Genomic DNA, 12,686 nt, shown 5'->3' on the forward strand with positions numbered 1-12,686 from the left:
GGGGCTGGCGGGGCCGCCATGGCGGGGAGCGGGATCGCCATGGCAGCGCCCGGCCCGCGGCTGCCATTGGCTCCGCCGTTGCCATAAGCTACGGGAGCCGCGGCGCGGCGGCGGCCCGGGAGCCCCGTGCGTCAGCGGAGCCGGCCCCGGAGCGCCGAACCCCCGGAGCGCCGAGCCCCCCGGTGACCCGAACCCCCGGAGCGCCGAGCCCCCCGGTGACCCGAACCTCTGGAGCGCCGAGCCCCCGGTGACCCGAACCCCCGGTGCCCCGAGCCTCCTGCCCTGCCCTCCCCAGCCCCGCAGCCGTGCCCTGCCCCGAGCGCCCGGGTGTGGAGCAGCGGGAGCATCTGCGGCTGGAACGAGGGAATAGTTCGTGTCAGACCTGCCCGACAGAGCCGAATAATTCACTCCGGGCGGGATGGGCTGTTCCAGCAGTAGACCCATTTCCGAATCTGCTGTTCAGAGTACATTAACATTATGGGTTTGTTTGTTTTGTTTTGCTTTTTATTTTTAGTTTTCGTTAGAAACCGAAAAACTTGTCTGTTTCAAGCTGAATTTTTACGGAGGGAAATCACGAGGGGTTTTACAAGGTGCTCTGAAAGCGACAGAAGCCACGTTTGTTTCACTGATTTGGTTGCAAGTGAAACAAAGTAGATATGGTAACGTAGGACACGAGGACTCAGTCTTACGGTGCTCCCGGGGAGGTTTAGGTTGGACATCAGGAAAAAGTTCTTCACAAAAAGGATGATTAGGTATTGGAATGAGCTGCCCAGGCGGGTGGTGGAGTCCGCATCCCTGGAGGTGTTCAGGATGTGGCACTCAGTGCCATGGTCTGGTTGACAAGGTGGCGTTCAGTCACAGGTTGGACTCGATGATTTCCAAGGTCTTTTTCAACCTAGTTGACTCTATGAAAAACCTTTTATTTGTGTTGTCGGTAGAGAATCATGGGATTAAAAATATGTACAGAGTGCATTTTAAAACAAAGACAGCTGCTTAAGCAGGTCAGTTGTGGTTTGCCACGTTCTCAATGACAGTGTTTGTAGCAGACGTGTGCCACAATGAATGCAACGTGAACACAAATACATCACTCCTCAACACAAAAAAAAAACCCAGGATAAATGCACAAGTGGAAATCTGCTATTTTGCTATGTGCACATCACAGTTCAAATCAGTAGAAGAATTTTAAAGAAAGAAACATGATTGCAGTGAATCTGAGAATATTGCTACTGTCTCAGCAATAGCATTTTCAGCCCATGCATTTTGAAAAGATGTAAGGAATTGGCAATAAGGCTTCAAAAATGACTAGTGGATGCATTTCTGATGCAATTTGAAGCCTTGTAATGAGGACAGAAATACCAGAGGAACAGCTGTTCATGGCTCATCCCAGCAGCAGTGGAACAGTTTCTCCGTTCTCTCACTGTACACAAGGCTCTGCAGAGGCCAATGCCAAAACTTTGCTCAGGGGTTTGATAGCAGTGACCTCGAAGAAAGAAATAAAAAAACATCTCCACTTCTGCTCAGTGCAGCGTGGAGAAACAAAGGGAGGTAAAGCAGCAAATCTTCAGAGAAACACAGATTTGATAATGCTCATATATTTTCTAATGTAATGTTATTCTTGAATGTTAATGATGTGTTTATGGTCAGAAACTGCTGAGGACTGCTTGAAACCAAAAGGCAAGCAAACCACAGTTCTGCTCTGAAGTGTCTTTATTTAGGCTTCTCATAGCTTCTCTCAAGAAGCTGACTTATTTTTCAGTCTTCAGAGATAGTTCTTAAGTTAAAGGTAAAATGCAAAATTTTACTGGACTCGTGTGAATAAAGCATTTTCCAGGATCCCCTAAACATACTTGCCCAGGAAGCAGTGGTGTGTGAATGCATATGTGAGTGAGTTTACACATGAAAACACTGTTTGAGTAAATTAGGTCAAAGTACCGTTTCGAGGGAGTGAAATACACAAGGAGGAGGAGAGAGAGACCTGATGTGCACCCCTTGGAACAGTTCATCTTCTCTCTGAGAGCAAAATGCCTCATGCTTATCTGCCCTCTTGCTTCACATTCTTGTTTGCTGTGGTGGGTTCAGTGGGTGCTGACTCTCAGAGCTAGGTTCACCACCTTCTTTATGGTCTGGGTGACATGTGACAGCCTAGAGTGTCGCTGCTGCTGGTGTGGGGGACAGGGCATAGGCTGCTGGGCATGCTGAAGTCTGGAAAGGTGTATCCTTCTAGCAGTGGAATATATGTGCAGGTATACACCTGAATATAATAACAGAGAAGAATTATGTTTCTGCTAGTAAAATGTCATATTTTTCCTTTCAAGTGAAGTTAGCCAGAGGGAGTCAGTTCCACGTGTGTTATGTGCAATTCATTAAGCAATCCACCTGCTCTGTGAGTGTCCACAACTCATAGACTTATACTTCCCCTTTTAAGATGCTGAGAACGTTTTGAGTGAGTTAACAAAAAATAGTGGGCAAATTTTCGTGTCAGTGGTAGTTTGTGCCAAGGCAAATAAAAGATTAATATTTGTGAGTTTGTGATTTCAATGTTTTTCCCTTACATCTTTTCATCCTCCCTTATGTATTCTGCTTTTGAAACACTAGTAGTAATAGGATGAGATTTCAGCTTGTTAATGTTATGAAAAATTGTTGGGAAGCTGTTTTTTAAAAGTAAATATATTGCATTGACACATTTCTTAAATAGAAGTTTAAGCATATGATTAAGCACTTACATGAAGCTGCATATCAGGTACAGTGAGCTGGAAATTCTTTAAATTATGCCTGTTTTTAATGATGTCTCTGCTCTTTATTATAAAGATTCAAAATAGTTTAGATGCGATTAAAAAAAAAAAATCAGTTGCAGACCATGTAGCTGCCCCCAGCCCCAAAGGTGGTTTGCAATGCAAATTAAGAGTAAGATGTAGCTTCTTGAAGAATTATATTCTCAGGTACAGTAGTGTTTTCCTTTGGTATCCTTCAGCAGTTTCCAGCAGGAAATACAATGCAGAAGTGTCTGGTAATCATTACAAATTCACAGGAGTTCAGGTTTTTTATTCAAAAGTCTGTTTTTGTTTCATATCTTTCTCTTGAACTCATATTTAAGAAATGCTATAAATTAAATATAACATACTCATTTTTTTATGCTGGTGCATCTTGAATAAGTGAAGATATTCCTCATACTATAAAACTGCAGTCAAGTAAAACTGCTGCTAGGTAAGATCAAAGTATCAGTAAACTCACAGTAAGGCCCTAGTCTCTATTATTATTATTTATTCTTATGTTTTCAGCGGCTTCTTTAACAATAAATCTTGGTTGTAACTTTAAAAGCAGCATTTACCTAACCAGCTAACCTGTTCCATGAGAAATACCTAAACAGCACCAGCTGAAAAGCCATTCCGCCCAGGAATTAATTTAATACAAGTCCCCAGAGTTGTCTGTATAGTGTCTGTGTGGTGCTGCTGAGCCTTGGTTTGTATGGATAAACCTGCCATGGCCAGAGGGCACCCCTGAACTGTGCCCTGGGGAGGCCTGGCACTTGGCACTGAAGAGAGCAGATCACACAGCCTGCGTTTGCAATGGCATAATGTGTCTTGATATGTACATGATGGTGGTAATAATACACATTATTTTTGTTCGTGACAGGTTTTGTTATGCTCAATTTTTGTAGCTTTTGTGAATTTGCTCTGAAGTTTTAAGGCTATGCTTAGGTATTGCAGCTGTAAACAGTCACAAGTTATTTACTTGCAAAGGGAAAGATTACAGTTGGAAGAAAATCGTGGTTGTAAATTCATGAATCATCGCAATTAGGGCAGATAAGAAGATTTCTGGAAGTGTGATGTGTAAACAAGTCCTGGAAAAAGAACGGCCTTGAAGATCCAGGGTATCCCACACTTGTTTCTGTGGATGTTGTTGAGGGGGTGGGATGATCTGTACCCATAAGTTTTGGCATTGGGAAGGCAGCAGTGCAGGTGGATGCTCACCTTGCTGCAAGGTGCGGTTTGTGAGCATCGCAATGCAGGCAGGCTCACTCCCAGCCTCCTGCCGTGGGGAATGGCATGGATAATTTACATGAGCTGCTTTTTCTAAGGAAAAGAGTTCAAAGACTGTGTCTCTCCTCTTCTCTGAAACAGGCTGTCTTGTCTCAGGCTATTCAGTGTGTAAAATTAGCCTGGTCGTGTGCTTTTAAAACATTTAAGTTAGAGCTCTCCCTTAATGGAACTCTGTGCTCCTGCATGGAGTGTTCCTGCTGTGGTGCACAGCGACTCCAGCAGAGATCAAAGGTGCTTTGCCCAGCATCACTGTGAGGGAGATGTTCGAGGCAATTTTTACCCCAAAGCTGGTAGCCTAAATCAACCAGGCAGAAAAGAGAGGTGAGGAAAATATGTATTCTGAGCCGTGGAAGTTGCAGGGTGTTGGCTTAAATGGAAATGGGACAAGGCTCAAGGGAGATGAGCTGCAGAGCTGGGCGTGAAACCTCGTTGTCCTGTGCTTTGCAGTGTGCCAGAGGTGGATTTAATAAGGGGCTGAAGGGGCTTTGCCTCCCCTAAGGACAGTAAATGATGCAGCAGCTGTCCCAGAGCACAGCCACCCCGGCACCTTTGCGGTGTCAGCCGCCAGGTTGACACAAAACTGATTTTTTCCCAGGCCAATGGGTTTCTGGTAGCAACAATCATTTGTAGGTTCCTGGCAGTGGCAATCATTTACCAGCCATCTGTGCCAGATTTGGATCACAGCCGGGAAGTGGATGTGAAATGCAGTGTCTCTCCTCTTGCACTTTGAGTTGGGCAGTTTTGATTCTTATGCCTGAGGGTTTTTGGACATTCCCTAGAGTGGCATCCCATTTAGACATGCAAGCAGCAGTTTTTCTGGAAGGTGGTACTTTTTATTTAGTAACTAAAAATTGCCATTCCAGAGAGCTAGATTCTTTTCACACTTCCTCCTCATTTTTCTTCCTCTCACACTAATGACTTATTTTCTAATTCATGCTTTTCTGTTCTTTCAACCGATGAACAGATTTCTTTTTGCCATTTTTCCCTACATCTTGCTCTCCTTGCCTCTTTTTCTGTTCTCTTTCCTACTTCAAGATTATTCATGAAAGTAGAATTCTGTCATGCCAGCTGTATGGTGCCTGCAGAAGATATCCTTCTCTGTAAACATTTGCTATTTAATTTGTATTTTATTGTTTGTAGCTTTTAAAGAAATCCATCCCAGCTTCTCATTGTGTTACTTAAGTAGTTAGTACATTTGCAATTTCTAAAAGCTGAAATTATTTATTTTGCAGATTGAGAATTAATTTCAGTATTTGCAGCTGTGTATTCAAAGATTAATGCCTTAAGCATGGATATTACAATTGGTGTTTATTTTGTATCTCACTTACTGCGGAACAGTTCATTCCTGTAGTATGTGAAGGCCAGTAACTGAGACTAGGAGATGGTGACAGGTCTGTGTCATGCACAGGAGGTGGCAGGGATGGAAGAACTGTTTTGCCACAGTTTTGCAATCTCTTTTGTCTTGATGTAATGGCAGGGCAATGATGATACCAGCAAGTTCTGAGGGCTCTCAGCTGAGAATGTAACACTTCTCTGGGCCCTGCTGTCATTTACATAATGCTAATAATATGCAGGTATACGGGAAGGCAGTCTTCAGGCTGGAAAATTTTCAGTTTAGAAGGCAAGTACAAGAGAGGAGCACAAAATGCAAGTGGAAAGCTCAGGGTGATTGCTGGCATGGGGATTATTTTTGCTTTTATTTTTTTTATAGGCGTATTATCATTAGCTTCTTTGGACTGTCTGTTCTTAGGAAAATGGGAAGTCAGGGGATATTGACTTAGATAAGGAAATGTGCTCTCAGGGAAGGGTGTATAGAGTGTACAAAGGTAACAGTGGGAGAAGGTGGAAAGACTGGAATAATTATTTTTGGATGAGTACACATCATAAAAGGTGAAACTTTTTTTCCTCCCATAGTTATTTTATGCCAGGTTGTTTCATCTAACACTTGATGGCAGTGTAATTTATGTAGTTTATGTCTATGTTCCATAGCTTCTTGACATTTTAAAAGCTCAGTTTGCTCCATAATTAAATTACTTTTAGATGGTTTTGTATTCTATTCTTTTGCGTTAATAAGAAGCTAAAAGATATCTTTCCCTTCCCTTTCAGTGATTACAGCAGAAGCAGGTTTCATACTCTTGTATTGCTGATAAGTTGAGGGATTACCTATTTATCTGGTTTTTATCCTGAAAGAGAAATGGTGACCCAGTTGAAAGCACTTCCTCCTTCAGGGGAGTGCAGCAGGCCCTACAGAGCAGAGGAGAGAAACTGCTTCAGCCAGGACAAGAACTGTGCGGGTTTGGATGCTGATTTTGAGCATTCAGCCCAGCATCCTTCCCCTAAAGCAGGGATGCTGTAGAGGCTGGGGCTGCCCTCTGCCATCCGAGCAGTTCTGTGGTTGCTTGCAGGGAGTTGTCCCAAAGAGGTGGCACCAGAGCCTTTCTGCTGCCTTAGAAGGGGCTTGGATTGGTGCCATCCCCTTCTCTGAGCTCATGTTTTAGCTCAGTAACAGCAAGTGGTCTGTGATGCATGAATGTGCCAATGTGCTTGTGAGTGACACACTTGATCTTGCTCTCTGACAGTGCAAGTGCCCGAGTCATTCTTTCATGAAGTGGAGTTCTTGGATTCTCAGATATTTATGAAAATTAGGTCTTGAATTGCAAATTTCAGTGGAAACCTCCTGATCCCTGTTGTGATGCATGTTAGCACAAGCCTGTGAATATCATAATTCATGATTATTGTAGCTCATTTGACACAGGTAATGAAACCACAGCATGAAGTTTTTAATGGTAATTTTAATTCCAATCACAGTTTTAACTACCGGCAGATGAGATATTACAAGGTGAAGAAATTCCTTGATTAGCTTCAAATGATGACTAAGTTGGAAATTGTATTTGCAAGTGAAATACAAGTACATTGGTGTTTGATTTACAGTTCAGGAAGGGATCTGAACAGTTCTGTCTTTCAAATTTGTTATCAGTTTGAAAGCAAAATGAATTAAGTTAAAGGCTAGGTGTTTGCATTAGTTGTTCCTGTGCCACAGCAAGAAACATAAGGAAAACAGGTCTGGCTGTTTTTTCAGAGCAGGTTGTTGCTAGCCCATATTACTACAGCAGCATTTTCACTTGGCTGCAGTAACAGCAACAAAAACAAATTACATTGCATCATGTAGCAATTCTCACTTCTGAAAATTTGAGGAAATTATTGAATATTCTGTGGAAATTAAAGAGCAGATAACTTGTCCAGACAATGACTTAGACTAACTGCTCAGATCAGGTTGAGGAAACCAAAAGACTAAGACACATACTGTACCCTGGAATTTATCCCACTATTTTTGGCAGATATAAATCCCAATACTCAAGCCAGGAGTGTGAATTTCCATTAAACAGTGTTTTGCAAACCTGGGGATTGCTTGAAGTCTTCTGTGCTGAAACTTTAGCTCAGTTGTTCGGGTGAATAATGACTCTTTTGGGACACTGCATCTGTAGAGCAGTGTTAAATAACTTTAAAGGTGTCTCTACACGCCATTGAGTCAGACCTTGATAATTGATTCTTCCAGGTTACTGAATCTTAAATCACTCCACTGGCTGTTGCTGCAGATTTAAAAAGTGAAGTGTAAGGCTTTAGAGAACTTTTTGTGCTTGCCCTAGAATAACATTAACATTGTTTTATTTATTGTCTGTCATTAAGGCAGAGCTCATATGCCTCTGCATGTGGCTTATTGTTACATCTCTGCAATCATAGAATCATTTGGTCAGAAAAGATGTCCAAGATCATCAAGTTAACCATTTACCCCACACTGCCAAGTCCACCACTAACTCATGTCCCTAAGTGCCACATCTACAAAGCTTTTAAATACCCCCAGGGATGGTGACATCACCATATAGCCAATATATCTTGCATCTGCCAGATCTATTAATTAAGAAATACTGTATTAATACCCAGAGAAACTGGGCCATCATGTCAGTATAAAAAGATCATGACATTGCTAGAAGTTTGAGTCTTCCTGGAAGGTGCCTTTTAAATGTTGGCTATTTCAAATAATGATATACTATAGTATTCTGGCAGTATTGATACAGCTTGAAAAATTCTTGATTGCCTCCTTGGGGCTTGAATATCATTCTCAGATTTTGAAAAGCAAGAAAAACCAGCACAGGGGACATTTAAATGAGATTAAAATTCTTCCTAACTTCCTTCCTTCCTTTCCACTGTTCTTCCTTTCCTCCCTTTTTCCTTCCTATTACTGTTCCTGGGCACCCTCTGTTTTTTTATTAATTTAATGCTATGTGCTTTAGGACTTGCAAAACATGGGTTGTTCTGAGTAGTATTAGAAGAAAAAAAGTTCTCCTATCCTATGCACCTCGAGTCAGAGTTATTTCCAGATTATTCTGTTAGGAAAAATGTGAAGGTATCTTTGCATAAGATGGAAGGTGGGATAAGCAAATTCAGGTGTTCAAGTCTCTGCCCTTTGTTTCATTCTTTAGAAAAGTGTTTCAGTACCTCAGATGAGTGCCTATTCCCCAAAATTCTGTTCTGAAACTGTGGAGGTCATTAAGTTTATAAACTTTGGATTTGTTAAATTGGCATTCTCTTACAAAGACTTCTGGTAAAAGAATCCAGTGAACTCTAGACTTGGAGGAAAATATTGTAGAGCTTAGAAAATTAATTTTACTTCAATAAACTGTAGTTTCTGAAAGCTGTCCTTTCATTGACATGGTATCAAATAGTATAAGCTATAACCAAAATTGAAGGAGATAGTAAGGCAACTGGGAGCTCACTGGGAATGACTATCCTGTTTATTGCTTGTAGTATTCTGTTAAAATAGGAAGGTTTAAAACCATGCAGAGTAGCTGTATTTTATCTTTAGGCTGCTATAGGCCTTTCAAAGGATGGAATGCTGAGAACCTGTCTATGGTTGGGTTTTCAGGAGTGCTCAGATTCTGTTGAAAATAGTTAATGTGGTGGAATGAGAAGGACTATTGTGCTGCCTAGTCAAAATGACAAACAGAGTATACCACAGTGTAGTTTTTATGTGTTCTTTGGCAGGAACAACTAATTTTCTTCTGAAAAAGCTTATTCTGAAGAAAAATATAAGATACATTAGAGGCAGAGAGGTTTTCACTGCGTTGTGTGATGGACTGTAAATATGCTCTGTTGACATTGTGAAGCATCCTCAAAGTAAGTCTCTGTGTGTTGGGGTGAAAATTCAGCCCAAAGGGTTTTAATTTACAGCCATCTCTGCAATACTGCATTTGCTGTGATCTTGGATTAGCAATGCCAAACACGAGTGCATATTGCTATAAAGAGTGAACAGAAAGATGTTGTTCTGTCTGGTTTTGCTTTTCACTTTGCACTTGATGACATCTGTCTTGTTCCTAATTTTTCATGACATGGCTATGATACAGCTTCTATTTTTTGTTTTCGTGCCATTAGCACATGTCTATAACTAACAGTGATTGAGTCATTATTAATAATTCCCTGAGTTATTTACTTTAGGAAGTGAGGGCATTTGTTTTCTTTTTACATCATTAAATGCCTGCCTCCATTTCCTAATGATACTCAATACTTAAGAAGGCTTGTTTTCCTTTTTCTGTGTTCTTTCCTTTTCTGTATGTGTCCTCTGCCTGGCTGATGTTGGTTTTGGGAGAGCAGTGGGTGTGCTGCTGGGAGAGTGCCTGGACATAGTGTGGCTTGTGCTGAATTTGTCAGTCAGTGGCAGTATTTCCTTATCATCTTCCAGCTCTTCTTAAATTAAATCTTTTAATAATGGCAAAGCAGATAAATATTTGAGCAGGATTCCAGGTCTCTGCTGCCATCCAAGAACTGTCAGCAACTGTCATTCCAAAGTAGATTGGAGGCTCAGGCAGAGGTCCTTCTGTCAGCAGGTGGGAGCTGGGTGCTGTGTTCCCTGGAGAGCAGCCTGGTTTGCCAGCACACAGAGGTGCAGAAGGGTGGGTGAGCGGTCTCTGGTCACTGCTGGGGTCACTGGTGTGGGCTGGAAGCCCAGACAGACACCCTGTGTTCTCTCCAGTTTGACTCTAGTGAAGATAACAGCCTGTGCACTGGTAGTGTGCAACACCATGCCACAATGTAAACACCCTTGGAGGGTCACATACAGGAGCTGTATGTTGCTGTCTTAGACATTTCTAGCTTGCTTGTGCCAGCCAGCTTTCTTTCTGTAATTCTGCTGAACTCCTCACCCTGTTCTGGTTTTGGTAAGTCCTGAGTGAACAAGAAAATGGAGCCCTCTGAGTGGCAGAATGGAGCTGAGTGGTTGTGCACTGAAGGATTAGAGCTATGAAAAATGTGCAAATAACAGTGATCACATGCTACATCAATTAGACCTTCTGTGCAGTGTGCAATTAGTGTTTCATAAAGAAACCAGAAGATACACAGTCATATGTATTTATCAGAGAGGAGAAGAAAACATCTGCTGGTGTATGAGTCTTGATTAGACCCAAAGGGGAATTTTAGCTTCACTCCCTTTTAATGGTCCAATAGCTAAAATCATTCTTTCTGCCTTACTTAAATGCATTTGGAAATAGCTTCCCACAGTGCCTGAAGTGGTTTAATTACATCTGATATGGTTAGAAGAGGTCTCCAGCTTTGTGTGCTAGAGCTTCCCCTATCTGAGAGGACGTGTGCTCGCTGATTACACCTGCGGTGTCTCCTTTGCCTGGCATGCTCCTGGTGTACAGTGGGGCTGTGGCTCAGGAGCTCAGTGGGACAGGTCTCTGGCTGTGCTGGATGCACCTTGGCATTGTGCTGGAGTGTGCTGCCAGGCTTGTGTCTCACTGCCTTGTGCACTGCTTGGTATGGGAGCTCCGGGAGAGGTTGGGAGAGGTTGCAAAGACAGAAATGTGTTACCTCTGTGTTGCTGATAGGGACCCTGCACATACACAAACGTGGCTTTTCCAGGATGAAAACTCAGTAGCAAGATTGGAGAAGGAGTTATATTTGCTTTATCTTCCACCCTTCTTTCTCCAAAATAAGATTGTCTTTTTTATTTCACTTATATTGCTCTTTGTCAAATCCAAAGGGGGATAGTGAGAACTATGCATAAAAAAATTGAACCCAGTAAATTTTCTTCACAATGTGTTGATGTTGGAAGGAATCTTCTGCATATATCTGTAAGAAATGCTCCTAGGATCCATATGGAGACCAGAATCCTTGCCTTTTAGATAGCAGAATTCCTATAGCTGTCCTTCATAATGTTCCTTATGTGGATTCTCATTGCTCTAGTTATATCAGGGAGCTGAGCCCCAAAATTTCCTCTTACAGAGACACTGCTTAGAGCCTTTGCCTCTATCCAGCCACCATCTTCATTATGAAATCTGTTGGATTTAGAAATATTAACCCTCTTTAATTTTTTGTGGAAATTAATCAACTGGAGAAATTATTATAGGCATTATGAATGCATAAATCTTTCTTTGTTACAAAACCAGGCAGAACCCTCTCAATGTATGAATTGTCAATGAAGGAATTTGAAGTTTGAGCAGTCTGGTTTAATTTTGTTATAGAAGCCCCACAGAAATGAGAATTCTTCCTGAGCCTTCCAGAGGTTCCTTGCCTTCTACAAAACGTGACATTAACATACATGTTTCATGGGAGATAACTTAAATCCTTCTCTGACAAAGACCCAAATATTTTGAATTTAATTTGACTTGTATGATCTGCTTCCTGTTCAAGGAAACCAGCGACCAAGCTGAGAATCACATATTTCTGCTCGCATTTTACCCTTTTTAACTGAAAATATTTCATAGGAGGGAAGTAACAGGCTTACAGGTGTGTTCAGAGACATGGCACATCAGTGCCCAGCGGAAATTCCTTTTGCTGTGATTGTTGCTAACAGGCATTCTACCAAGTGAAGTGGAATAATTAAAATGGCAACTTCAGCCAGGTATTAAAAAGCTATGAAAAGGGTGGTGAAAGCCCTTTCCTGTAATGGCTTGCTACGGATGTCACAGCACCGGAACAGTTCTTTGTTCAATAAAAATTTTATTTGTTAAATAAAGATGACATCTTTTTCTGCCAGCCTTCGCTTTGCAGGTTGAACACAAGGCAGCCTCCTGGCAAGTAGGTTTGTATGTTTTTGCTGTGCCTTTTGTATCCACAAAAGGTGTTGGTAAACTTTTCTCTGCAGTTTGTCAACACAACCTTTCTTTAGCAGTTAATCTGATCTACTTCAGCTGTGATCTGTTTAGTTACATTTTTAAATGGCACAGGGGAGCAAATTAGATTAGGCTTGTTTTCTTTGTTGAGAAATGGAAAGCACAAAATCCAAGACCTGTAATGTCTTGAATTACCTCAGGACCTGTTTCTGTCACGCTTTAACAAATCTGCTACAAGGGCATGGCTGCATCAGTGGTAGCTCTCTAAAGCTGTGCTGGTTTAGAAATCAGAAACTGAAGAGCTTTTAAACAGATTTGTTTTTTATTTTATGACCAAAACATTTGGGGTGGGAAACAATTTGTACTTTTTCTGAATACATGAAGAGTGACATTTGCTAAATTCTACATTCTGGTTATTCTTTCTGTCTTGAAGATTTTTATTAAGTTGCAACCACATGGGAAGCAGTGCTTGTCACAATATAATTGCATATGGGAGATTCATGTAAGTTCTACACCTTGAATCCACAAGTTGAAATTC

General features: G+C 41.6%; 1 protein-coding gene across 8 annotated transcripts in view; it reads left to right on the forward strand.

Annotated features, from left to right (window-relative positions):
* TUB (TUB bipartite transcription factor) overlaps positions 1 to 12,686 on the forward strand; it is a 141,932-nt gene that overhangs the window by 68,957 nt on the left and 60,289 nt on the right. The gene's annotated exons all lie outside the window — the stretch shown is intronic.

Source organism: Catharus ustulatus, chromosome 6 (genome assembly GCF_009819885.2).
Source record: "Catharus ustulatus isolate bCatUst1 chromosome 6, bCatUst1.pri.v2, whole genome shotgun sequence".
In the NCBI taxonomy this organism is placed as follows: domain Eukaryota; kingdom Metazoa; phylum Chordata; class Aves; order Passeriformes; family Turdidae; genus Catharus; species Catharus ustulatus.